Genomic DNA, 23,840 nt, shown 5'->3' with positions numbered 1-23,840 from the left:
CCCCCAAAACACCATCCAACACCGTCCGCCCCCCCAAACCCCATCCAACACCGTCCAACCCCCCCAAACCTCATCCAACACTGTCCATCCCCCAAGCCCCATCCAATAACGTCCACTCCCCAAACCCCATCCAACACCATCCGCCCCCACAAATCCCATCCCACACCGCCCGCCCGCCCCCCCCCCCAAACCCCACCCTACACCGCCCAGCCCCCCAAACCCCATCCAACACTGTCTGTCCCCCAAACCCCATCCATCACTGTCTGCATCCCCAAGCCCCATCGAACACCGTCCGCCCCCCCAAACCCCATCCAACACTATCCGCCCCCCAAACCCCATCCAACACCATCTGCCCCCCAACTCCATCCAACACTGTCCGCCCCCCAAACCCCATCAAACACCTTCCGCCCCCCCCAACCCCATCCAACACCGTCCGTCCCCACAAACCCCATCCAACACCGCCCGCCCCCCAAATCCCATCAAACACTGACATCCCCCCCAAACCCCGACCAACACCGCCCGCCCCACTTACCCCGTCTAACACTGTCCGCACCCTCAACCCCTTCCAACACCGTTCGCGCCCCCAAACCTATCCAATACCGTCCACCCCTCCAATCCCCATCCAACACCGCCCATCCCCCCCCAAAGCCCATTCAACACCGTCCGTCACCCCAAACCCCATGCAGAACCATCTGCCCCCCCAACCCTATCCTACACTCTCCGCCCCCCCAAACCCCATCTAACAGCGCCCACCCCCCAAACCCCATCCATCCCCCAAACCTCGTCCAACACCGCCCGCCCCCCAAATCCCATCCAACACTGACATCCCCCCCAAACCCCGACCAACACCGCCCGCCCCACTTACCCCGTCTAACACTGTCCGCACCCTCAACCCCTTCCAACACCGTTCGCCCCCCCAAACCTCATCAAATACCGTCCGCCCCCCCAATCCCCATCCAACACCGCCCATCCCCCCCCCAAAGCCCATTCAACACCGTCCATCGCCCCAAACCCCATGCAGAACCATCTGCCCCCCCAAACCCTATCCTACACTCTCCGCCCCCCCAAACCCCATCTAACAGCGTCCCAACCCCCAAGCCCCATGCACCCCCCAAACCTCGTCCAACACCGTCCGCCCCCCAAACCACGTTCAACACTGTCCACACCCCAAACCCCATCCAACATTGCACACCCCCCCAAACCCCGTCCAACACCGCCCACCCCCCAAACCCTGTCCAACACCATTTGGCCCCCACCAAACCCCATCCAAAACCGTCCTCCCCTCCAAACCCCATTCAACACTGTCCACCCCCCAAACCACATCCAACACCGTCCACCCCCCAAAACTCATCCAACACCATCCGCCCCCCGAAACCCCATCCAACACCGTCCGCTCCCCCAAACCCCATCCAACACTGCACACACCCCCAAACCCCGACCAACACAGCCTGCCCCACTTACCCCATCCAATACTGTCCGCACCCTCAACCCCTTCCAACACCGTTCGCCCCCCCAAACCTCATCCAATACCGTCCGCCCCCCAAATCCCCATCCAACACTGCCCACACCCCCCAAAGCCCATCCAACACCGTCCTTCCCCCCAACCCCATGCAGAACCATCTGCTCCCCCAAACCCTATCCTACACTCTCCGCACCCCCAAACCCCATCTAACAGCGCCCACCCCCCAAACCCCATCCACCCCCCAAACACCATCCAACACCGTCCGACCCCAAACCTCGTCCAACACCGTCTGCCCCCCCCCCAAACCATGTTCAACACTGTTCACACCCCAAACCCCATCCAACACTGCACACCCCCCCAAACCCCGTCCAACACCGCTCACCCCCCAAACCCCGTCCAACACCATCTGGCCCCCACCAAACCCCATCCAAAACCATCCTCCCCTCCAAACCCCGTCCAACACTGCACACCGCCCCAAACCCCATCCAACAGCACCCACCCCCCAAACCCCATCCAACACTGCACACCACCCACCCCCGAACACCATCCAACAGCACCCACACCCCAAACCCCATCCAACACCGCCCACCCCCAAACCCTATCCAACACCGCCCACCCCCAAACCCCATCCAACTCCATCCACGCCCCCACACCCCAACCAACACCACCTACCCCCCAATCCCCATCCAACACCACCCACCCCCCAAACCCCATCCAATAGCACCATCTCAAACCCCATCCAACAGCACCCACCCCCCAAACCCCATCCAACACCGTCCACCCCCAAAACCCCATCCAACAGCGCTCACCCTCAAAGCCCGTCCAACACTGCCCACCGCCCTCCCCTCAAACCCCGTCCAACACCGCCCACCACCTGCCCCTCTAAACTCCTTACAACCCCGCCCCCAAACTCCATCAACCCCACCCCCTACCCGCCCCCCAAACCCCATCCACCCCCACCCCCAGCCTGCCCCCTGTCCATCCCCAACATCGCCCCGCCCGCCCCCCTCTCCGGGGCAGCCGGACTCCACACCAACAAGACTGCTGCTGCTACTGTCTTTTGGAGGGTGAGTCTCCAAATAGCACACACACAGTCACACACACACAAGTTTTTACTGCAACCTTTTAATAGGTTCCACCTCTGCCCTGTACAGGTCAGTGTTGGAGAGATTATCCAGGGAAGAGGTGTTTAGGGCACACGCCTGTGCAGAACTCCAGGGAAAGTGAATGAAAAGAGAGGGAGGGGGTGGGAGGTCAGTCATTTAGAGACGGTGCCTGCGCTCCCATCAGTCCAGGATTGTTCTCGGCAGGACTGTTAATCACTGTAGACAAAAGACGTGATCAGTGTTGGACACATGTCTTTGATGTATGTAATGTTTCTGTCAGGACTTCGAGATCTTCTTCGGATAATCCGATTTTCACATAATTGGTATTCAGATAATCGCGGTTCCCCTGTATTAGGCAAGAACTTTCAAAAGCTGACTGGGGGCAGATGTTCGCAGTTAAAGGGATGGCTGGAAAATGGGAAGCCTTCAGAAATGGGATAACGAGAGTCCAGAGAAAGTATATTCTTGTTATGGTGAAACGAAAGGCTGGTAGGTACAGGGAATGCTGGATGACTAAAGAAATATCGAGTTTGGTTAAGAAAAAGGAAGCATATGTTAGGTATAGACAGGATAGGTCAAGTGAATCCTTAGATGAATAAAAAGGCAGTAGGAGTGTACTCAAGAGAGAAATCAGGAGGGCAAAAAGGGGACATGAGATAGCTTTGGCAAATAGAGTTAAGGAGAATCCAAAGGGATTTTACAAATACATTAAGAACAAAAAGGTAACTAAGGAGAGAATAGGGCCCCTCAAAGATAAGCAAGGCAGCCTTTGTGTGGAGCCGAATGAGATGGGGCAGATACTAAAGGTGTGTCTTGCATCAGTCTTTACTGTGGAAGATATAGAGTGTAAGGAAATAGATGGTGACATCTTGAAAAATGTCCATATTACAGAGGAGGAAGTGCGAGGCTTGTAACTCATAAAAGTGAATAAATCTCCAGGACCTGATCAGGTGTACCCCAGAACCCTGTGGGAAGCTAGGGTAGTGATTGCTGGGCCTCTTGATGAGATACTTGTATCATCGATAGTCACAGGTGAGGTGCCAGAAGACTGGAGGTTGGCAAATGTGTTGCCACTGTTTAAGAAGGGTGGTAAAGACAAGCCAGGGAACTATAGACCAGTGAGTCTGACATCAGTAGTGGGCAAGTTGTTGGAGAGAATCCTGAGGGACAGGATGTACATGTATTTGGAAAGGCAAGGACTGATTAGGTATAGTCAACATGCCTGTATGTGTGGAAAAATATTGTCTCACAAATCTGATTGAGTTTTTGAAGAAGTAACATAGAGGATTGATGAAGGCAGAATGGTAGATGTGATCTATATGGACTTCAGTAAGGCGCTCGACAAGGTTCCCCATGGGAGACTGGTTAGCAAGGTTAGATCTCATGGAATACAGGGAGAACTAGCCACTTGGATACAGAACTGGCTCCAAGGTAGAGGACAGAAGGTGGTGGTGGAGGATTGTTTTTCAGACTGGAGGCCTGTGACCAGTGGAATACCACAAAGATCGGTGCTGGGTCCTCTACTTTGTGTCATTTATATAAATGATTTGGATATGAGCATAAGAGGTCGAGTTAGCAAGTTTGCAGGTGACACCTAAATTTGAGGTGTAGTGGATAGCAAAGAAAGTTACCTCAGATTACAACAGGATATTGATCAGATGGGCCAATGGGCTGAGGAGTGGCAGGTTGAATTGAATTTAGATAAATGTGAGGTGCTGCATTTTTGTAAAGCAAATCTTATGTACGTAATGGTAAGGTCCTAGGGAGTGTTGCTGAACAAAAAGACCTTGGAGTGCAGGTTCATAGCTCCTTGAAAGTGGAATCGCAGGTAGATAGGATAGTGAAGAAGGTGTTTGGTATGCTTTCCTTTATTGGTCAGAGGATTGAGTACAGGAATCATGTTGCAGCTATACCGGACATTGGTTCGGCCACTGTTGGAATATTGCGTGCAATTCTGGTCTCCTTCCAATTGGAAAGATGTGAAACTTGAAAGGATTCAGAAAAGATTTACAAGGATGTTGCCAGGGTTGGAGTGTTTGAGCTACAGGGAGAGGTTGAATAGGCTGGGGCTGTTTTCTCTGGAGCATCAGAGGCTGAGGGGTGACCTTTTGAAGGTGTATAAAACTACGAGGGGCATGAATAGGATAAATAGACAAAGTCTTTTCCCTGGGGTTGGGGAGTCCAGAACTAGAGGGCATAGGTTTACTGTGAGAGGGGAAAGATATAAAAGAGACTTAAGAGGCAACGTTTTCACTCAGAGAGTGGTACATGTATGGAATGAGCTGCCAGAGGAAGTGGTGGAGGCTGGTACAATTGCAACATTTAAGAGGCATTTGGATGGGTATATGAATAGGAAGGGTTTGGAGGGATATGGGCCGGGTACTGGCAGGTGGGACTAGATTGGGTTGGGATATCTGGCCTGCATGGACAAGTTGGACTGAAGGGTCTGTTTCCATGCTTTACATCCCTCTGACTCTATGACTCTAAATGAAAGGAGGAGTGCAGGATTCATATTGGAGGTATCCTACAAGAGGCAAACCTCAGATTAACCAACCTGAAAATCCATCAGTTCAAATTTGTAAAAATTCTTGAATCTAATGGGTGGAATCTGGGAATTGGGTAGTGAATGTCGAAAGCTTTGGGAGAGGCCACAGCATACAGAACAAGTCTGTGTGTTTTTTGCAAAGAAGGGTTTGAATCTGGGTAAAACTGAAGACAGTGAACACAGAGTGTGTGTGTTTGTCATTCCAAGTCTGTACTTTTACTTTATATTAAACATCATAGAATCCCTACTGTGTAGAAACAGACCATTTAGCCTAATGAGTCCACACTGAGCCTCCAAAGAGTTACCCACCCAGACCCATTCCCCTACCTTATCACTTTACATTTACCCCAATCAATGCACCTACCCTACATCCCTGAACACTATGGGCAATTTAGCATGGCCAACTCACCTCACCTGCATGTCTTTAGATTGTGGTAAGAAACTGGAGTACCTGGAGAAAATCCACACAGACACAGGGAGAATGTGCAAAGTCCACACGGACAGTCGCCCAAGTCTGGAATCAAACTCATGTCCCAGGAACTGTGAGGCAGCAGTGCTAACCACTGAGCCACTGTGCTACACTAAGCATTGTTTGTATTGATTCTTTATGGTGGGGAGATGCTACGATAGTGGTACATACAATTTATTGAATTATAATGTCTAGTATCTGATTGTTATACCTATGACCTTTTATGGACCAAATACATTTTTTTTTAAAATGGAAGATGCATGGCGGTCTATTGGATGCATCTGATCACAGAAAGAGACTCACGTGGAATAAACAAATCAATGGGTGCTAAAAAAATAAACAAATCAACTGGGATTTGAAATTACCATTTTTACCTCAACATATAGAAACAAGTAACCGAGTCAGCAGCAAGAAATTCACACCTCCTGTTTAATTGATACATATTGTGAGATGAAAGATTTGCCCATCAATCAACGTGGACAGACAATGGAACTGTACTCCAGAATGTACATTTTAACACTTTTACAATAATTGTTTTTGAACAGCAGGGCAGAGAGAAGGAAAAATGAATTTGTGACAATGGGAGTTGGAACCCTCTCTCTCTGCCTGTTTCTCAATCATTTCAGAATACATTGCCTGGTGTAAAATCAAATTAGTAAAATATCAATTGACCAAAAATGGAAAGGTATTTAATGATTCGGCTATTGCTAAGAATACAAATCAACAATTAAACAACTGTGACCTCAGGGCGAGAATCAGTCCCCTTGAAAAGTCTAAGGACTGTTTATTTACGCAATCTATTTTTGCTGTCTGTGCCAGACACTATCTTTTTAAAATTTATTACTTGTCTCTTTGTGTGTGTTTGTTGTCAGGTTTTTATTACTTTTTCATGGGTTAGTCGGTCATAAAATCCTTCTTTTTTTCACTCAAGAAAATCTTGATATTGGCTCCTTTATTTTCTAGTAAATGACATTTTAATTTAAATGTGGTAGTGGTGGAGGCTCGTACAATTGCAACATTTAAAAGGCATCTGGATGGGTATATGAATAGGAAGGGTTTGGAGGGATATGGGCCGGGTGCTGGCAGGTGGAACTAGATTGGGTTGGGATATCTGGTTGGCATGGGCGAGTTGGACTGAAGTTGTACATCTCTGTGACTCTATTTGGAGGGATATGGGCCAGGAGTAGGCAGGTGGGACTCGTTTCCTTTGGGATTATTTTGGCAAGGACTAGTTGAACCAAAGGATCTACTTCCATGATGTATGACTCTATAATAGAGTGCAGAATACAGTGTTACAGTGGCAGAGAATGTGCAGAGTGAGAGGTCTGTTCAAAAGTCTGATGACAGTGAGGAAGAAGCTGTACTTGAATCTGTTTGTGCATAAATACAAACTTTTCTACCTTCTGCATGATGGAGGAATGTGGAAGAGAATATAACCGGGACCAGAGAGGTATTTGATGATGTTGGCTGCTTTCCCGAGACAGTAGGATGTATAGATGGAGTCAGTGGATGGAGGCTGGTTTACGTGATGGACTGGGCTGCGTTCATGACTCTTTGTAGTTTCTTGTGGTCTTGGGAAGAGCAACATATCTACAAAGACTCTTACCAATTTTTATAGATGCGCCATTGAGAGCATCCTATGTAGATATATCACAGTGTGGTATCTCACACAACCTTTGCCCCCACACCATCTATGAGAACCTGATATGAGCCCAGACCAGTACTGTCAGTCCAGGGTTGCCTGCATGGTTTCTGAATTTGCCCCAGACATGGCAATTAGGGGAAAGTGGTGCCCCACATTGCAGCCAAGGATCTGGAGTTCCTGCTGGGTGGGATAGTGCAGACACTTCGCTCAGGATTGCAGGAGGCCATGACACTGGACCATGGTCTGAAGCTGCCAGCCAGCTCAGTGCATTTTCAGTGCAGTCTGGAGGAATGCAGAGCATGCCAGGCTAAAACTGCTCCTCCACTCGATCGATGTAAGTCCCACCACCTTCTCTCTGATACCTCACATTTGCTCTCTCTCTGCTATTGTACCCACTTCCCAATAAGGCTCATGCTCTATCACTCTCACTGTTGCCAGCAGCACCTTTCCTCATTTGTTATCACCCAACCACCAACACCAATAACATTTCATTCTCTTTGCTGTGCCAGCTACTTTCACCACACTTAATACCTGCCTATCTCTCGTTCCAGAGGGAAAACATTAATAAATAGGGCTGAAAGAATCAATAGAGGTGATGGACTGCCTGACATTCAGTTCCTCATCCCCTCTATGGACAGCAGCCTCACTGTGACTGCTCCAAGCAGCTGACTGACCTTGTTCCAGTCCCTGGACCATTACTGAAGGCTTCCCTTGACTTACTGCACCTGGACCTACTAACTGAAGAGTATCCCTCTTGATTGGATTGCAGACTACTGACAACTATGACAAATCTGGTTATGTGTCCATGCTAAATGGCAAGTCAAAACAGAAGTAAAATGTGCCTGGTATATCAGGCTGAGAGGGAAAACTGGAAAAAAGCAAGACAATGCAAGGTAGGGGTGCTGTAAGCATCCAGGTAGGCTCAGAGTGAGTAAGTTATGACAGCAAGCAAAGTACCAGAGATGGACATCATCCAGCTGGGTGTGTGTCCCTGAGCACACACATTCTTGCTGCAGCATCACAATAGCAGTTGCCAGTGCAGCACAAAGTGAATAGGTGTACTGTAAGTGGATCAGAGATGCGCCTTGAGAGTTCTTAAACATTGGCACATGTTGGATGCCAATGTGGGGTGCTGGCGCCCATGGAGATGTTCATGTTTGGAGTTTAACATGGAGGTCCTTCAGAGCAAGGGGCAAGCTAATGTCACCAGGCACCCATTCTGACTTCCAGAATTCTCTATATCTAGCCTATTCCATTGGTTAGGAAAACAAAAGGTATGACATTGAGTTAAAAATTAATGAGGCAAATTGTGGCAGTAGTAATGGATTTAACAATAAATAATTCCTCTTAATTGGTAACTTGCTACTGCCTAGTCAGAAACTCATCTCGCTGCTCACCAAATGTATATAAGATGCACCCATCATTAAGCTAGGCTTTGGTAGACTTCTCAACCTTTTCTGCCATAGCCCACACAGCTAACATCCCCAAAGGATTCTGCCCATAGATTTGCCAGTCACACTTACACTTTTATCAGTTCATGTTAACTCTGACCTGTGGTAACACGCTTTTCTCAATGCTTCGTAGTCACTCACTAATTATAGATCTACACTAACAGTAACTTATTTATCTTTATGACATTTGTCAAACTAGTGATAAGGAAGAATATTGTCCTCAAGCAAAGTGCATGCTGTTAAAGGTTAATGTTTGAAGATGTGCTGACACAATGAAAAATACAAATCAACTGCAGCATATGATTTTGGAATATGACCAAAAGGGAGAATAATGAACAAAGTTGATGGGACCGTATTAATGGCTGTTTGACCAGTTAATTTAGAAAATAATTTTTTTACCGCAGGTAAAACGTTTCCTTTACACAAGAAAGGAGTGTTGTAAAAGGGTACAGTTGGCCATACTGTGAACAAAAAGATGGGATCATTGTTCACAATATCAACTGGAAACACCTGGGCGACCCTGTTCCCTTTGATGCTGAAGACTGTGCAACAAAAGAGGGTGGGCAGATTTTAAGTCAAGACAATGGGTTGAATTTAATGCAGCCTTTCAAAGTTGTAATCCATGAGGCCTGGTGAGAGATGTGTGCAGTGACAGAGTTAAAATGAGTGGGGACTCTGTGACGATGTGGTTGTGGAGTGAAGATGAGGCACTTATCCATGCAGAACACAAAAGATCATTGTAAACTCTATTCTGAGGAAGGGTCACTGGACCCAAAACATTAACTCTGATTTCTCTTCACAGATGCTGCCACACCTGCTGAGCTTTTACAGCAACTTCTATTTTTGTTTCTGATTTATAGCATCTGCAGTTCTTTCAGTTTTTATTGTAAATTCATCCCAGACCATGGCAGACTGAACGCCACTGGAAAACTAGGCTATGGCAAAATTTGTGGCAGAATCAGAAGAGACGTCCAGCAAGGTCTGTCTTAATATCAGACGCCACTTGCTGGAGCTTTTATGCATTTGCTGAGTGGCGTGTCAGGTTTTTCACTCAGCAGCAGTGAATTGCCTGTTAAGGGGATTACTGCTTTTAAATTCTTTATTAATATCCGAACTCAACTCATCAGTGTTCCGTTTCTAACTTTACCAAAAGCACCAAATAAGCTCGACATCAGGAATTCTCAACTCAGAAATCAAAGTATATACCTGGCAACTCAGCTGACCACAGACTGCGAAGAGCTTCTATGTTGCTCAGATTAAATAACATCTCAGGGCATGATCCACATGCACCTCTCGTTCACAGCCACTGGCATCCTGTATTTGTCAGCTCCTCATGACCATGGCTGTACCTTTCTGATCCACTTGCAGGACGTTCTGAAGGAACAAAGCTGCATAGCAGGGTGCAGCAACATCTGACCCTAAAAGGTTTCTACGGAGACTTTAGAAGCAGCAGCAGATACCGGGTTCCCAGGCTGTATCTGCTCGCCCACGTGGCACCTACTTGCTTGCTCATGCTTTGCCATGCTGTGCCAATTAATGCAGTCACACAAGCAAGCAGCTTTCCTTCCTGGTCAGCAGTCCTCAGTTAAGCAGTGTACATCTTGCAGTACAGCAGGCTGCTGTATTCATCTTGCACTTGCATCATGTGCCAGCAGTTATGCACGTGCAGCAAGTAAGCTGCCATGTCTCAATGCTTTTGGGAGTAGTCCGCACCAAAGTCCACAAAGACCACCATCAGTTAGAGGGCCCTGGCAAACTGGGTGGCAACTTTCAGGGATCTATGTACATGGATACCAAGATGTCTCTGCTCATCTACACTGCCAAGAATCTTACCATTAGCCCAGTACTCTTTATTCCTGTTGCTCTTTCTGAAGTGAATCACCACTTTTCCACATTTAAATTCCATTTACCTCTCAAGCCCAGCTCTGCAGCTTATCTATGTCTCTCTGTAGCCTGCAACATCGTTCAGCACTGTCCACAACTCCACCGACCTCAGTGTCATCCGCAAATTTACTAACCCATCCTTCTACACCCTCATCCAGGTCATTTATAAAAATGACAAACAGCAGTGGCCCCAAAACAGATCCTTGTGGTACACCACTAGTAACTGAACTCCATGATGAGCATTTCCCATCAACCATTACCCTCTGTCTTCTTTCAGCTAGCCAATTTCTGATCCAAACCATTAAATCACCCTCAATCCCATGTCTCGGTATTTTGTGTAATAGCCTATTTCAAGATGGCATTATCCAAGGTTCCCTGGACAACATGTTCCAAACCCACAACCATTTCCATCTAGAAAGACAAGGGCAGCAGATACATGGAACACTACAAGCCACTCATCATCCTGACTTGGATGGTTCCTTCAGCGTTGCTGGCTTAAAATCCTGACATTATGTTCCTAGTCACATTGTGGGCTTACCACCACCAAATACACTGCAGCAGTTCAAGAAGGCAGCTCACCATCACCTGCTAAAGGGAAACAAGAGATGGGCAATAAGTGCTGGCCCCGTCAGAGACAACCACATCTCACGAATGAATTTTAAGGATATGCTAATTCATCGCATATTGCAAGAACTGGCTGCATTTCATTTCTAGAAAAATCTGACAATCTCTGTTCATAGGTTGCATTTTGTTACTTTCATAACAGGAACTTATTATCAGATGAAGCTTGATGTTTCTCTCTACCTGGTTCCCAGCTGAACTGTCCCCTTGTACTCCTTCAGGATATGAAGTGAAGAGTTAGTTTGATGCACCGTGTCACTGACCTTCAAACACTCAATGAAGAAATCTCCTGTAAGGTTGCTCTCCTGAAAATTGCTCAGTAACTGTGCCAGGCACTCAATCTGCCACTACTCTGAGGACACATTCTCGTACAAAGTCTCGTCTTCTTCACTTACTAAGAACTCATCTACGGTGATTAAGTGGTTTTAATTGTTACCTCACAGCACCAGGGACCTGGGTTCGATTCCACCCTCAGGCAACTGTCTGTGTAGAGTTTGCACATTCTCCTTGTGATCATATGGAATTCCTCCGGATGCTCTAGTTTCCTCCCACAGTCCAAAGGTGTGCAGGTTAGGTAGATTAGCCATGCTAAATTGTCCACGATGGCAAAGGATGTGCAGGCTAGGTGAATTAGCCATGGGAAATGCAGGGTTATAGGGATAGGGTAAGGGGAGGGGGTGGCGTGTCTGTGTGGGATATAGAGGGTCTGTGTGGAATCAATGGGCTGAATGGCCTGCTTCCATGCTGTAGGGGTTCTATGATAAACGTCTACAGAAAACACACCTAAGAAAGGTGGCATTCAGTCTCATGAAACCCACTTGCTACCGCACTTCAGCTGCAAATAGAAGAGATCAGCCTATTGTTTCACATATTGCTTTCTCTTGATAGATTATAGAGCTTGCCATCTGACCTAGTAAGCAAATATAATCCTTCCTTATCTGCAGGGAAGGTGAAGGTCAGGAAAAACAAGATACCAAGCAGAGTTGTGGCTTGGCCACAATGCTGTTTCACTCTATTCTGTGCTCAGAAACTGTCGGAAGTGGAGCTGTCAAACTATACCATGCACTGCACGTTGTCATGTAATGAGTAGATGAGACTGCAGAGCTTTGGTGGACAGCCAATTTTCCATAAAATCTTGTAGGGTCCTGCTCTGATGACAGTACCAAATGCCTTTGTGAGATCAACAAAGAAGTCCTTACTGTGATGATGATGAATTTTATCAAACACAGCGGAAAAATAAAATCATGGTGACAGACCAAATAGAAAGAAGGGAAGTAATCACAATGTATTGTTACAGTAAAAGGAGAGAGTATAAAAATTGCAGTGGAGGGATGGACTCCACAAGTGCAAGTGAGTGGAAAGGAAGGGGGTGGAGTGCCCTCGATACACAAAGGACACGACCTTAAGATGGTAACCCCGCATATCTTTCACATTGTCTTTTAAAAAAGCAGCTTGAACTCTCCAGCCCACTGCCAATACCACCTGGGAATTTGGCATAGACAGCACATTATCGGAGGCTCCTCTAGTTTATCTCTCCATGCTTCAGGCTCACTGCCTTTATTCCTGATGAATCGATTTTGAAGCTACTTGGATGCTGCCTGAACTGCTGTGCTCTTCCAGCACCACTAATCCAGAAGCACATTATCAGAGTCAACTGAGCTACTAAACAAGTTCAATTCACCTTTATTTATTTGGTTATATATAGGGAGGGGGGCAGTGGACTGTCAATGTCGGCATCTGCCAAGCCTTCATACATTGAGGGTGAGCGGGAGGAGGTGGACTAGGCACCCAACATACATTACATGCCAAAGCATCGAAAGCACATCCATGGGGCACACAATATCAAAAGAATTATTTCAGGAGCACACTGAACTGAAGTATTATAATGATGCCAAGTATTCCACAACTTTCAACTACCTTATTTCCTTTCTCAGAAAAGCAGAACCGTTTTATGTCTGAGATTTATGACAATGCAGGATGACAGTTAGGGTTTAAAATTTAGAAAAGAAATTCTTCTTTCACATGGAACTCTTCCTGATGCTTTGCACAGCAAAGCCCCCCAACAAAGCACTGTTAATTATTTATTAATCAACCTATTTGGATATGTTATAACATACCTCTGGGCCAGGAGAGACTTGAATTTATCTGACTGGCTCAGAGGTAGTGACACTACCAGAAGAACCCCTCATTGTGCAGTTATATGCTGTACAATTAGTGGAATGGTCTATGAAATGACTATATGAATACAGAGCAAAACACAGCAATACAGTAAGATAGGGCTGATGTGTTGTGAGGTTGTTGCTATGCAGCAGGTAAGATATTTAAAAAAAAACAAGCTGTCTCTACTGCATAATACATCAGGGAAGCCATCTGAGAGAGCTGTGACTGGCAATCTGGGCAATACTGCAGCTGGTCTTTATCCAGCTGATCTTGGTGCTGGGAAGGAAATTAATGCAGGAAAGTTGTAGGAGAACATAATCTAGGCTGTCACTCCCAGGGTCATCTTTATTCTAAAGGTTGTCTACATTTACCAATGTACAGATGGCAGATCTGAAAAAAGATCATCCCCTTTGGAGATTGGCAAGTATCTGTGACAGCGGCCTGCAGATATAATTGAAGAGTGAATACAGACAATCTGGTTCAGATTTTCCTGGCATTCCTTCTTTGATCTTCTTTGCCCTTCTCAGTTTTAATCTATAACACCTCTTGCATTCTTTGTTTAATAGCGGGTGAAGTTCAGATAATTTCATACCTTTCCAGTTATTATGGATATATGATTTTTGAATTGCAATAACAACATAATAATAACATGACATATTATTAAGCTATTATTTAAATATTAAAAGTAACTAGCAGATTTAATTACAGCAAAGGAGGGTGTTAATTTAGAAAAAAAAAATCCAAGTTATGATATTTATTTGCTGATGACAGCAGTAATTCTACATGTTCTGTTTCTTCTCTAGATATAGACCCTTGCAGTATTGAAGGAATATATTTAACATCATGATTGTTTTCTGATTTTAACAGCTGTGGGTAAATTTACACTCTGAAAGTTTAGTGCTCTTACCAGTTTTAGAGATTGGATTTAATTCACAGTAATTCTGAATTCCCAGCGCAAGCAGAGTAATATTATGAACACTTGGTTTTCAGACATGTCTGAGAAGTCCTGCATTCTCTTCATGAAAGATTTTTGTTGCCATGTTGTATTTACGTTCAAAGGCTGGAATCTTCCCAGGCATTAAACAACATGGGTTTGATGAGAAAATTGGGAAAATCATATTAAATCTTGTCATCAAGAGCAAACATTCCATTTTCCAACCAAGTGTTGGATGGCGAGGTTAGATTCTCACTCATGACAGGCAATGCATTAGCATCCATTAATATCTCATTATTACCTAGCCCCTCCTTATTTGGATGCTGTTGTATTCTCCCACCTGCTGGAATAGAAACTAGACAGCAACAACTTGTGTCATAAAAGTCAGAGCATTGTACCTGGTGATTCCAGCTTTTCCACTGACTACTCACAACTCCCAGACTGGTTGCATTAGTTCCATAGGGCTGTCTGGATTCCCCACTGTCTGGATTCTAGAGGTACAAACCCCCTGACCACCACAAACAGACAGACCACATCCAAGAGCATGGAGGTGCAGCGGTGCAGAAGGCACACAGGGCAAGAAGTCGAGAGAGGGGCATTTAGTGAGATGCAATGGTGATTGGTGGTCAATGAGCCATGGTGAGGTATGTGTGCAGTAGCAGAGATACAGTGAGAGAGAGATAGCAGAGGTAGTGCTTATCTTTATGAAGTGGAGAAGGTAACTGAACATCTTACAGCACTGCTGTGCATGCCTCCAGACCATGAACATTACTGATCACGATCAACAACTGGCAGGGTCTGGTATCATGGCCTCTTTTCCTAGTCCTAGAGAAGAGGGTGGTCTCCTTAGCACCAATCCATTTACTGGGACTAAAAAATCCCTTTGAGCAAAGCAGGACATTAATTTACTCTTATCCGACATGTCTGGGCCAAATGTACCACTGAGGCAGCTTTCTTTGTCTTTATTCATTCATGGGAAGTGGGTGTTGCTGACAGAACCAGCATTAATTGCCCACTCCTGGTTGCCCTTGAGAAAGTGGTGGCGATCTGTCTTCTTGAAATGTTGTATTTCAAGTGCTGTCGGCAAAACTATAATTGAGGGCTAGGGAGGGAGCCAGAATTTTGATTCAGTGACAATGAAGGAATGGTGATATATTTCCAATTAGGATGGTGAATGGCTTAGAGGGGAACTTACAGATGGTGGTGTTCCTGCTGCCCATGTCCTTATAGACAGAGTGATAGTAGGCTTTGGGGTGTCAGGAGGCGAGTTACTCATTGCAGGATTCCTGGCTTCTGATCTGCTTTTGAAGACATAGTATTTATAAGGCCAGTGCAGTCAGTTTGTGGCCAATGGTAAGCTTCAGGATGTTGAGAGTGGGGGATTCAGTGATGGTGAAGCCATTGAACATTGAGGGTGATGGTTAGATTCTCTCTTGGTACAAATGGCCATTGTCTGGCATTTGTGTAGTATGAATGTTACTTGTCATTTGTTAGCCTGAACCTGCTTATTGTCTGGGGCTTGCTGCATGTGCGCATGGACTGCTTCAACTCCGGATTGCCAGTTGGCTGACTGCCGAACTTTAAATATGGTGCCCGCACCCAGATTCTTAGGAGATCTTGGCAATGGCCAGTGTGTCTACCTATGGAGAGTAGGAGAGTAAAACCTGTGTCATTAGGAATGATGCAGAGGTAATGAGGCAGGTTTGGGAAGATAGAGTGAAAACATAGGCTAGGCCTTGTAGAGAGAAGGTCTTGTAGGCCTTCAGAATCCACAATTTGCCAATTTCTGGTAAAATTAAACTCACAGCATCAGATTTCATTTTGGAGATCTAATTTCTCAGCAGTGGGCTTGCTGACTAATTGAAAATTGAAATAATAGATGGTTACAGGAGATTGTTGGTGACAGGAGTGGTGGGGAATTAATTTCATATTTCCTGCAAAACTCTCAACTCCCAAGAAAGTAGTTTGTGTTTGTGCATTTAAGTTCAGATATACTCATATCTTCAATAGCATTTTAATGTGAGAAGGGAAATATGAGTTTGAGATGGGTATGGTGGTTTTAATCTTTGGTCTGCCAATTTAGTGGCAAACTGATGTGGGTGGGCTCTATCCATTTTTGTGTGTAATTGTTTTCAGCAGAAATACATGATTTTTTTTCTGGAACAGATATTTAAATGAAGACATTTTCTATAATTACGCCTTCATAACAAAAAGGATATCCATATAAAACAGGTGTGTCCTTTTGCAATAATCAAAGGTCAAACTGGAAAGACCTTCAATATGTCATAATGTTTATATCCTGTGAGTGCTGGCAAATCCCTCCAACTCATTTTCTAGTTTTTTTTGGTATTTTCAGCTTACTAAACATCAGTTGCTGGACAAATAACTCTGATTTATAGAACTGTACTTGAGACCAATCTTGTATATAAATCAGGTCAATTAGCCAAATGAATCCCAATGCATATTGACCGGTGAGGGTAGTTTATCACAGAAAGTTATGGGGAACCTATAGTGGATATCGGAACCAACAGATTGAGGAAAGTGCCATTTGTTTACCTTACAAGCTTTATGCAGAAATAGAGTGCATTAAAGCTGTCCTGTAAGATTATGGCTATATTTATCAGGTCATTGCTGTCTGTGCAGCACACAAAGTTGTAACTGGGCAAAAGGCTGGCACCTTCTGACCTGAAAAGTACCCTGTATATTTTTAAATAGATTGTAAAGTCAAAGTGGGTGACAGTTCAGTTGGCTGGATGGCTGGTTTGTGATATAGAGAGAGTTAGGTTCAATTCCTGTACTGGCTGCAGTTGCCTTGAAAGTTCCACCTTCTCAATCTCACCCCTTACCTATGATGTACTGACCCTCAAGTTAAATCATCAACAGTCAATTCTCTCTGATGAGAGAACCATGGTCCTCTGGTACTATGGTAATTTTACCTAAAGGGAAAATTACCTAAAATATTGGAATAATATGAGGCAAGTCATTTAATGCCATTACTATGCAGGGGCTATGTGAATGGCATTTTTCACTAACAATAAGCTGCTTTAAGTCCAAAATATTGCTCTGCCTACCATATAATTGTATCAATTTCAGCACTGGTGTAAGGTTAGGTACATAGACTCCACATCCCAACAACTTGTTGAGTGAACCAAACATGATTTGTCTTCAATTATTCATAACTGGCAGTGTTCAGGCCATGATCAAGAAATCCATGGTCAGCAAAATCCAAAACAAAGTCTTGACTGTCACATAAGGTTCTGCTTTTGATAAGTGCTTGCTGAACAATCCTGAAAGCTATGAGCTGCACTGACAACCATTTTAAGATAATCCGTCAAGCTTACAAAATGGCTCATTTATAGTTAGAAATATTCTATCATTCATATGCAGGGATCCATTTGCTATAACCAATAAGATTTTGTTCAACCCTTGCACCTTGTTTGTATTACCCAGCAAGTCTATTTGCTTTCTCTATGACCTTGGTCATTCAGCATCGACTTGCTAACTAATTAGCACCCTTCCCTCCCTATACATTGTTGTGATTGTTGGAAATTTGGTATTCTTTTGTTTGTTCTGATGTGTGCAAAACAGGAAATTGCAGTAGTACACTTTCTTTGCAGAAATCTTTGCATACTTAGCTGATAACAACTACATATTGTAAAAACCACATTTCCACAAGGGTTATGATGGAACATAGACATTACATTTCTGAATCAGGTGGCTGAATTACCTTGTTAGAAGAGTCTAACTTGATTTTCCAGGATTAATATGCTGTCTGGAATATTCCACAAGTTCTCAAGATATGTCATGCAAGCCATAGAGCAAAATGTCAACCTCTAGATAGCCAATGAAGCCAACCAACAACAATAACTAAGATCAAAGTGTAAAAATAAATAGCAGTGACTAGAGACATCCAGAAACTGATCCAAGGCACTTTTCCTTGTAAACAGCATCTACACACTACATTAACAAACCCTCTATGATTGCCTATGGCCTCTTTCTGAAAATTGACTGTGATGTCTAATGCAAAGGGAAAAACTCACAACGTGGATTCAGAGAAAGCAGACGTTATTAACTAAATTCATCAACACTTCCCCAGTAGGGAGCGCAATATTACAAAATGTTATGGATGTTGCTGTGTATTACTGACAATGTTTAACCTGTGTTTCTAACTCATCACTCAGCTCCCTTTTGTAGGAGATGAGAGAAATCACTTCCAAACTGTGGCAAAAGTAATTCAAGCAAAGATAGAAACTGCACCATTTCTCAAACATTTATTTTGAACTCTTGCCAGCAATGTTAATTTTATACTTTATAACTAATGATATTTCACCCTCAACACATGGCTTGTAATCTGGTGAAATGCATCATCCTTCCATTGCAGAGCCAATAATTTCTGTATCCAATTCAAATAAAGGTCCACTAGCTTTCTTGCAAGGTTACTACTGTGTAAATTAACCCTTGGGATTACCCTTTGGTATCACGATGTTCTCTTCACCCTTTGTCCAATTTACTGTTCTTTCTCACCTCAGGATATAGAAGAGGACATTCAGTTTACTATCTTTGAAATCAAGTGCCAGCCACCCCATAGAGGCCTATTCTCCATCCTTTAGTGAAGCTACTAGAATTATTTTTAAAACTGCTATGGAAATAATTCAATGCACAGAGTACACATGCAACCGTTGAGGAGGAGAAATTACATTTAATGAAGCTGAAAGAAATATTTTGAAATGATAGAGTTAAGTAATTACTGTTCACGGATATATTACACATGTCTTTCTAAGTTTCTCCAAACATTTATTTTTTCAAAGGAGTTTAAACAGATGTAGTTATCCAGGCATAGTTCCATTGAAAATATACCATCCAATGAAAATGTTACACCTTATGCTCACCAATCCTCCTGATTCTCTCAATGTATTATTAAGTAGATTACATCATGAGGTGTAATAATTCTCCACTTTTATGTATCTATCAATGTTTTCTGACTAAATCCAATTTATTCTAAAGGAAATCACATGAAATTTCCCTCTTTCTTTTACTACTGCCTGCCTTCTCACATATCAATTCAACTCAATGAAGTGTATTAGCAAGTGCCATCTTACTGTTTGCACCACTCAATAGGTAATTCTTAGAATGCATGCAATAAAATCAATGATGATTCTGCTTTTTCCTTCCTCTGTGGCTATGTATTGGCTACAGTTTTCACCACAGTGGCACCTTCTAAATCTCCACAGCACTTTGAGGCACTGGTGAATTTACATACTTGCACATTCATAATATGAAGTAACAAAAATCATCATGAATTGGCTATAAAAGAAAATTAGTTTTGATTGACTAATACATTATAAAAATCAATTTATCTGCTTTTGCTAGCTTAATCATCCAAATATAATTTTTAAAATGTTATATTATAAACAGTTCCTCCATCAGCATCTAAATGTATTTTAGGTATAACCCTTTATCAAAGTTTAATTTCTCTTAAACATTAACCTTTTTTTTCTCACTTCATTTGTGAAAGGCTGGCTGAGTATTTCCAAAACCTTATCTCTTGATTTCAGACTTTCAACACTGAGTTTTACTTTTAACTTCAGTGTTAAAGGTCAATACTCCAGGATTGCTGAAGGATTTGTGAGGTCAATAAAAACCTTGCATGTATCTCCAGCCATATCCCTTAACACACCAAGACAGTACACCAGTGACGACAATCTGGAGTCATACAGTTATACAGTCATAGAGATGGACAGCATGGAAACAGACCCTTCAGTCCAACCTGTCCATGCCGAGCAGATATCCCAACCCAATCTAGTCCCACCTGCCAGCACGCGGCCCATATCCCTCCAAACCATTCCTATTCATATATCCATCCAAATGCCTCTTAAATGTTGCAATTGTACCAGCCTCCACCACATCATCTGGCAGCTCGTTTCATACACGTACCACCCTCTGCGTGAAAACGCTGCCCCTTAGGTCTCTTTTATATCTTTCCCCTCTCACCCTAAATCTATGCCCTCTAGTTCTGCACTCCCCGACCCCAGGGAAAAGACTTTGTCTATTTACGCTATCCATGCCCCTCATAATTTTGTAAACCTCTAGAAGGTCACCCCTCAGCCTCCGATGCTCCAGGGAAAACAGCCCCAGCCTGTTCAGCCTCTCCCTGTAGCTCAGATCCTCCAACCCTGGCAACATCCTTGTAAATCTTTTCTGAACCCTTTCAAGTTTCACAACATCTTTCTGATAGGAAGGAGACCAAAATTGCACACAATATTCCAACAGTGGCCTAACCAATGTCCTGTACAGCCACAACATGACCTCCCAACTCCTGTCCTCCATACTCTGACCAATAAAGGAAAGCATACCAAACACCTTCTTCACTATCCTATCTACCTGCCACTCCACTTTCAAGGAGCTATGAACCTGCACTCCAAGGTCTCTTTGTTCAGCAACACTCCCTAGGACCTTACCATTAAGTGTATAAGTCCTGCCTAAGATTTGCTTTCCCAAAATGCAGCACCTCACATTTATCTAAATTAAACTCCATCTGCCACTTTTCAGCCCATTGGTCCATCTGATCAAGATCCTGTTGCAATCTGAGGTAACCGTCTTCGCTGTCCACTACACCTCCAATTTTAGTCTCATCTGCAAACTTATTAACTGTACCTTTTATGCTCGCATCCAAGTCATTTATGTAAATGCCAAAAAGTAGAGGATCCAACACCGATCCTTGTGGCACTCCACTGGTCACAGGCCTCCAGTCTGAAAAACAACCCTCCACCACCACCACCCTCTGTCTTCTACCATTGAGCCAGTTCTGTATCCAAATGTCTAGTTCTCCCTGTATTCCACGAGATCTAACCTTGCTAATCAGTCTCCCATGGGGAATCTTGTCGAGCGCCTTACTGAAGTCCATATAGATCATATCTACTGCTCTGCCCTCATCAATCTTCTTTGTTACTTCTTCAAAAAACTGAATCAAGTTTGTGAGACATGAACTCCCATGCACAAAGCCATGTTGACTATCCCGAATCAGTCCTTGCCTTTCCAAATACATGTACATCCTGTCCCTCAGGATTCCCTCCAACAACTTGCCCACCCAGCGAGGTCAGGCTCACCGGTCTATAGTTCCCTGGCTTGTCTTTACCATCCTTCTTAAATAGTGGCACCACGTTTGCCAACTTCCAGTCTTCCAGCATCTCACCTGTGACTATCGATGATACAAATATCTCAGCAAAAGGCCCAGCAATCACTTCTCTAGCTTCCCACAGAGTTCTCGGGTACACCTGATCAGGTCCTGGGGATTTATCCACCTTTAACCGTTCCAAGACATCCAGCACTTCCTCCTCTGGAATCTGGACATTTTGCAAGATGTCACCATCTATTTCCCTGTAGCCTATGTCTTTCATATCCTTTTCCACAGTAAATACTGATGCAAAATATTCATTTAGTATCTTCCCCATTTTCTGTGGCTCCACACAAAGGTCGCCTTGCTGATCTTTGAGGGGCCCTATTCTCTCCCTAGTAACCCTTTTGTCCTTAATATATTTGTAAAAACCCTTTGGATTCTCCTTAATTCTATTTGCCAAAGCTATCTCATGTCCCTGTTTTGCCCTCCTGATTTCCCTCTTAAGTATACTCCTACTTTCTTTATACTCTTCTAAGGATTCACTCAATCTATCCTGTCTATACCTGACACATGCTTCCTTCTTTTTCTTAACCAAACCCTCAATTTCTTTAGTCATCCAGCATTCCCTATACCTACCAGCCTTCCCTTTCACTCTAATAGGAATATACTTTCTCTGGATTCTTGTTGTCTCATTTCTGAAGGCTTCCCATTTTCCAGCCCTCCCTTTACCTGCAAACATCTGCCTCCAATCAACTTTTGAAAGTTCTTGCCTAATACTGTCAAAATCGGCCTTTCTCCAATTTAGAACTTCAACTTTTAGATCTGGTGTATCCTTTTCCATCACTATTTTGAAACGAATAGAATTATGATTGCTGGTCCCAAAGTGCTCCCCCACTGACACCTCAGTCACTTGCCCTGCCTTATTTTCCAAGAGTAGGTCAAGTTTTGCACCTTCTCTAGTAGGTACATCCACATACTGAATCAGAAAATTGTCTTGTACACACTTAAGAAATTCATCTCCATCTAAACCTTTAACACTATGGCAGTCCCAGTCGATATTTGGAAAGTTAAAATCCCCTACCATAACTACCCTATAATTCTTACAGATAGCTGAGATCTCCTCACAACTTTGTTTCTCAATTTCCCTCTGACTATTGGGGGGGTCTATAATACAATCCCAATAAGGTGATCATCCCTTTCTTATTTCTCAGTTCCACCCAAATAATGTCCCTGGATGTATTTCCAGGAATATCCTCCCTCAGCACAGCTGTAATGCTATCCCTTCTCATAAAATGCCACTCCCCCTCCTCTCTTGCCTCCCTTTCTATCCTTCCCGTAGCATTTGTATCCTGGAACATTAAGCTGCCAGTCCTGCCCATCCCTGAGCCATGTTTCCGTAATTGCTATGATATCCCAGTCCCATGTTCCTAACCATGCCCTGAGTTCTTCTGCCTTCCCTGTTAGGCCCCTTGCATTGAAATAAATGCAGTTTAATTTATTAGTCCTACCTTGTTCCTGCCTGTCCTGACTGTTTGACTCACTTCTGTTCTCAGCTGTACCCATCTCAGATCGATCTCTTTCCTCACTATCTCCCTGGGTCCCACCACCCCCACCTTACTAGTTTAAATTCTCGCAAATTTCCCTGCCGGTATATTAGTCCCCTTTCAATTTAGGTGCATTCCATCCTTCTTGTACAGGTCACTTCTACCCCAAAAGAGATCCCAATGATCCAAAAATGTGACTCCTTCTCCCATACACCAGCTCCTCAGCCATGCATTCATCTGCTCTATCCTCCTATTCCTGCCCTCACTAGCTCGTAGCACTGGGAGTAATCCAGATATTACTCCCCTTGAGGACCTTCTTTTTAAATTTCTGCCTAACTCTCTGTAATCTCCCTTCAGAGTGTTAACCTTTTCCCTTCCAAGTCGTTGGTTCCAATGTGGACAATGACCTCCTGCTGGCCCCTCTCCCCCGTGAGAACATTCTGCACCCTCTCTGATACATCCTTCATCCTGGCACCAGGGAAACAACACACCATTCTGCTTTTTCTCTGCTGGCCACAGAAACATCTGTCTGTACCTTGGACTACAGAATCCCCTAACACAATTGATCACATCCCCTCATTGCATTTGAGCCAGTCTCAATACCAGAAACATGGCTGTTCATGCTACGTTCCGTTGAGAATCCATCACCCCTTACATTTTCCAAAACAGCATGCCTGTTTGAAATGAGTATATCCACAAAAGACTCCTGCCCTAGGTGCCAAGCTCTCTCACCCTTCCTGGAGTTAACCCAGCTATGTGAATGTATCCGAGACTTTCCCCCCTTCCTATTAATTGCCATCCATCCCATACTGTTGCTGTTGCAAATTCCTCATCGCTTCTATCTGTCTCTCCAACCGATCCACTCGATCTAATAAGATTTACATCCAACAGCATTTATGGCA

At 44.2% G+C, this 23,840-nt stretch overlaps 1 protein-coding gene across 2 annotated transcripts in view; it reads right to left on the bottom strand.

The window, feature by feature from the left end:
- rhobtb3 (Rho related BTB domain containing 3) overlaps nt 1-23,840 on the bottom strand; it is a 159,502-nt gene that overhangs the window by 59,393 nt on the left and 76,269 nt on the right. The gene's annotated exons all lie outside the window — the stretch shown is intronic.

Source organism: Chiloscyllium punctatum, chromosome 2, assembly GCF_047496795.1.
Source record: "Chiloscyllium punctatum isolate Juve2018m chromosome 2, sChiPun1.3, whole genome shotgun sequence".
Lineage (NCBI taxonomy): Eukaryota > Metazoa > Chordata > Chondrichthyes > Orectolobiformes > Hemiscylliidae > Chiloscyllium > Chiloscyllium punctatum.
Note: the sequence above shows the minus strand (reverse complement) of the source record. Positions and strands in the feature narration are given on the sequence as shown.